Raw genomic sequence first — 5,857 nt, 5'->3', positions numbered from 1 at the left:
GCTCAGCTTTAGTATGCTTCCGCTTGTGAGTACCCGATGTTTTCTCAAATTGGATATTTTCAATGACTTCAAGTTGTTTTAAAACTTCTGCTCCACTTAACTCCTTAGGTGGTGGATGTCAATCAGACTTACTATCAAAGTATTGGTTGTAACGGATCCTCCAAAAATGATTACTAGGTAGAAACCATCGATGACCTATGAAGCATATTTTTCGTCCATACTTTAAATGTAAGGAGGATGCATCTTTGTTGCATATTGAACAAGCCAGATATCCTTTGGTGCTCCACCCAGATAAGTTTCTATATACAGAAAAATCATTTGTGGTCCATAAAATTGAAGCATGTAATTTGAAATTTCTTTGACACATAGAATTATATGTCTGTACTTTATTTTCTCATAGCTCCTTCAGATCATCGATTAACAATCGTAGATATACATCAATTTCATTACCTGATGCTTTCGGATCTGGAATCAATAGTGACATAAAAATAAATGATTCTTTCATGCACTTCCAAGGTGACACATTATATACAACTAGCATCACAAGCTACATGCTGTAGGAAGTACTCAAATTGCCAAAATGATTAAATCCATATGTCGCTAGACCAAGCCGGATATTGCGTGAGTCACTTGCAAAGTGTGGATGCTTTGCATCGAAGTCTTTCCACACTAGGGAGTCAATCGGGAGGCTAAGTATGTTCTCCTCCGGAACCCACTACTCATGATGCCATCTCATATCTTCAACTATCTTTGTGGACATATACAATCTTTGAAGTCTTGAAATCAATGAAAAATATCTCAAAATCTTTTGAGGTATCTTCTTTCCTTTTCTGCTATCGATTTTGTACCTAAGCTCATTGCATTTTGGATATTTAGTTGCCTGTTTGTTATCCTTATAAAATAATATACAGTTATTTTTATAGGCATGTATATAAATATAGCCAAGTCTCAATTTTTGCATGTATATTTTTGCTTCAAAATATGATTTCGAAAGTCTCTCTCCATCGAGAAGAGCTGCTTTAATCAATATCAAATTTTAGTCAAATGACTTCTGACTCCATCGGTTCACAATTTTAATATGAAGCAATTTTATCAAAAACTCTAACTTAGAGAACTTTGCACAATTTGGATAGAGCGGCACTCGTGCATCCTTTACAAGCTTTGCAAACTGTTCATAAGTCTCTTCTATCTCAAGCCAGATATTGTGTTCATGATCAGAATTGCCTTCAAATGCACTAGTACTCATGCGTACATTTAAACAAATATGCAGATGTAAATCATCCAATAGTTCTCCTACACCACCATGTTCGATAGGTTTAGCAGCATTACTATCATCTTCAGTATCATCATCATCACACACAACTTCATTCAGATCACCCTCTCCATGCCATATCTAGCAAGCATATTTCTTATCCATACCATAACATAGTAGATGCTCCTCAACAAGTGTTATGTGACGATATACCATATTGACATATCTCTTGCATGGACACTTTATCTGACTAGCACTGTCAGTCTTATGCCGTACAAACTCAATAAAATTTCGAACACCTTTTCGATATTCAAGCAAAAAAATATATCTAGCATTCATCTAATTTTTGTTGATATCCATCTAACAACAAATATGAAAACCATTAACAACAAAGAAATTTTCAGTGGTATTTATCCGAATCGGATCCTGATCCAAATTTCAGATCGAATTTCGACCCGAATTCCAGATCAAATTCTGATCTGAATCTAGACATGGATCATTTTATACAAAATAGCACGTATTAAAGAACATAGACTGAACAGTAACACAAAAATCTCCTTCCACCAATTTAATGAAGCAAAAATGCATGATCCTATCCATTTCAAATCATTACTAACATGTGGCCCTATCCCTTTCAAAAAAATAATAATCTTGTTATTCTTATTAGTCGATATTTTATTTTATTATTATAAAAATTTTGATAGCATCTTTCCATGGTTCTCTAAGTATACGACGTGAATATAGTGCCTACGCACCCTATCCACCATATATCCGGAGAACAGTGAACAGATAACTGCTGAGTACCACATAATGAAATAAAATATCAATTAATAATAATAATAAAATTATTACTTTTCAAAAAATCTGAATACAGGACATCCAAGAGTCAATCTCGATCAAGATCAACTCTTGAAAAAAAATTTACAGCTCAATATAATTTAACTACCATCTCTGAACATACATTCAAAGATGGATTTCTAATTTATCAAAAAAGAGTAATTCTGCATTGAAATTTTTTTATTAAAAATTTTAGTAGAGTTTTCACTAAAATAATTTTTTTTATATTTAATTATAATAAGTAAAAGCATACAATATAGCATACAAAATAATTAAATTGTAATAAGTAAAAATAATGTGCATTGTGCTAGTGGAATAATAAAAAATTTATAAATTTCAGCAGTAACACTAAATAATTTATGTAATAAATATAAAATAAACTATAAGTAGTTGAGCATGCAAAATAATATTAACGTAAAATAATAACACGAAACTCAATCTCGAGGGTCTGATGATTTTTTATTTTTTTCTAAAATATTTTTTACTTAAAAATAATTTTTTTATTTTTTGTTAAAATATTTTTTATCTAAAAATATTTTTTTCTAAATATTTTTTTCTTAAACAAGCTCCAGACTCGGCCATCGCAACCCCCGCTCCCACGGCACCGCCACCGTCACCCATCCCTCGTGACCCAACCCTTGCAGTGCCACCATCCTCTCTAACCCCCCGTGACCCAGATCCCAACTCGGATCCTGATCAGATCTCGATCTGGATCCCAACTCGAATCGGGATCTCGACCAGAATTCCGACCTCGATCAATTCGGATCGTGATCTAAATTTTATTTTTGTTAATCGAATAATAAAATATTTGATTAATATTTTATTTTTTTATTTTTTTTCTATTTTTTCTCCCTCGTTTCTCTCTTCCCTCCCTCCCTCCCCGACCGACCTTCCTCCCTCCCCGACCGACCCCCTCCCTGGCCCCGTGTCACCCCCGACTGCCCACGACCCCCTCCCCGCCCTCGTGTCGCCCCCGACAGCCCCTCGAACCCATTCCTGCCCCCGTGTCATCCCCGACCGCCCACCCCCACCCCTGCAACCCCCTCTGCCGATCGACCCCCTCCCTGGTCCAATGTCACCCCCGATCACCCCCCGACCCCATCCCCGCCCCCATGTCACCCCCGACTGCCCACCCCCACCCAACAACCCCCACCGCCGGCCAACCCCCTCCCTGCCCCTGTGTCGCTCGCGACCGCCCACGGCCCCCTCTCCACCCCCATGTCACCCCCAGCCGGCCCCCGACCCCCTCCCCGCCCCCATGTCACCCCCATCCACCCATTCCTACCCCAGCAACCCCCTCCGCCCCCCGAACCCCCATCCCCCGTGTCGCTCTCGATCACCCACCCCTACCCCCGCAGCCCCCTCCACCCTCCGATGGCCCGATTAACCAAAAAAAAGGATGGAAAGAACCCTTATCTCCAACGAACGGCAATGATGGCATCGGAGAAGCCCATGGCAACGGTGCGGATGGCAATGATGGTGGCGATGGTGGAGATGCGCTCGCCAGTGGGAAGAGAGGGGGGGAGAGCTCGGAGAGGGAGAGGGGAGAGAGAGAGAGCTCGATCGGAGAGGGGAGAGGGGAGGGGAGTGCTTGGAGGGGAGAGGAGAGAAGGAGGGGGAATGAAGAAGATTTCATGTGAAGGGACATCGAGTTGACGTATAATTAATGCAGAACTATTAGCGACAAAAATTTTCATCACTAATACCATTATTAGTGATGAAAAATTATTTTCATCGTCAATAATTTCTGTCAAAAAAATTTCCACTAAAAAAATTTTCTCTCTAAAAAAATTTCATCCAAAAATAAATTATTAATGATAAAAAAATAAATTTTCATTGTTAATAAGTCTATTAGCAATGAAAATCTAGTTTCTGTCGCTGATAAATACTATCCAAAAATTTTTTTTAATAATTTATTCTTCAAAAAAAATTTAAAAAAATTATTTTTAAAATAGTTTTTTTAATGAAAATATATTTTCATCACTAATAATTTTTTTTCCATTAACAAATTTTTTGTTCACAAAAATTGATTAAAATAATATTTTTAAAACATGATTGCAGATGAAAAATAAATTTATATCATAAATATATTTTCATAAAAATTTCATAAAAAAATTTAAAGACTATTTGCAATGAAAATTTATTTTACATCGTTAATAATTAAATTTCTTTCTAATAATAATTTTATAAAAAATTAATTTTGGATTTTTTCATAAAAAAATTTTTCATCCAAAAAAATAACAAAAAAATGACATTAAAAAAATATTCATGATGAAAAATAAAATTAATTTTTTTTAATCTAAAAAATTTTTGGTCTAAAAAAGTTTTTCAAATTAATTTCATCAAAAAAATTAATTTTTTATTAATCAAAAAATTTATATAAATAGTTAATTTATGATTTTTTCTTAAAAAATTTTTTTCTTTTTAAAAAAATTTATGTATATAAAAAATATAATTACGATAAAAAGTTTAATTTACGTCCCTAATAATTATTATAAGAACAGCTCTTCGGCTTCTGCAATGGAGTGGGTACTATGAGAGATTGATAGTTTTGAGGTCTTCGATCTTCAAAGAGCTTATCTTCTTTTTGGAGTCCTCATTCCAAAAATTAGAGTACGAGAATATCGCGATAATTCTGAGATCACAAGAGAAATTCATCAAGATTGAGACTTTGAGGATAGAGCAGGGACAAGTAATTAGAGGTCCAAAAGCTCGTATATTGCATGTATGTGAGGATCGAGCTTGAAAAATTCAAGAAAAATTATATGGGCATCAAAGATCTAGCAATTAATCAAAATCAAACTAGATCTGTGGATAGTGCAAATTATATTATAAAACACAAGCTCATATTTATGCTTTGCATTGTTAAGAAGATAAGTGCTTGTATTATTTATCTTTTCATGATTGAAACTCCTACAGAGATACATTTGAGTGTTGATCGATGTAGAAAGTACGGTACCTTTCGAGATCATGAAAGCTATGTAAGAATACCCTACTTAACTATATAGTTTCTATATGAAAGGAGACTCCTTTCATGCAGCTTAAGGTAAACACTCCATCAGAAAGATTCATTGATATCACTAGTAACAGTGATAGCGATGAACAGATGAATTTTACGTCGTAAATAAACATATAGCTTATTTCATTTAAAATGATCTATTCATTCTAATCGGTGAATATCATCCACTTTCATATAATTTTTTCATGCAAAAAGTTCGATCTAGATCATAACTCATATTTGCTTCTTTACCATGTAAAAGGATAAAAGATATATACAACTACTACAAAAAATAGATGTAGTTGTCTTACACAATTAAAAATTTAAATTTTATAATTTTTTAAAATTTTTGATTTTTTATATATTGATGATGAAAATATTTTTATCATAAATAAAAGTATTTATGATCAAAAAAATATTCATCATAAATACTAGATTATTTATGATAAAAAAATTTTATCATAAAATATAAGTAACATTTGATTTTTTTAAATTATCAATTTTTTAAAATATTAGAAATGAAAATATTTTCATCATAAATAATCAAGTATTTACAATGAATATTTTTTTCATTATAAATACTATTTATTTATGATAAAAAAAAATTATTATAAATAATGAGTAATTTTTAATTTTTTAAAAAAATTTTGACTTTTTTAACTATTGGTGCTAAAAATATTTTTATCACAAATAATTAAATATTTACAATGAATATTTTTTTCATCATAAAAAGTTTTTATTTATGATGAAAATTTTTATCATAAATAATC

The sequence above is a fragment of the Elaeis guineensis genome, chromosome 4 (genome assembly GCF_000442705.2).
Source record: "Elaeis guineensis isolate ETL-2024a chromosome 4, EG11, whole genome shotgun sequence".
In the NCBI taxonomy this organism is placed as follows: domain Eukaryota; kingdom Viridiplantae; phylum Streptophyta; class Magnoliopsida; order Arecales; family Arecaceae; genus Elaeis; species Elaeis guineensis.
The sequence above is the reverse complement of the archived record's forward strand: the minus strand, read 5'-3'. Positions refer to the sequence as shown.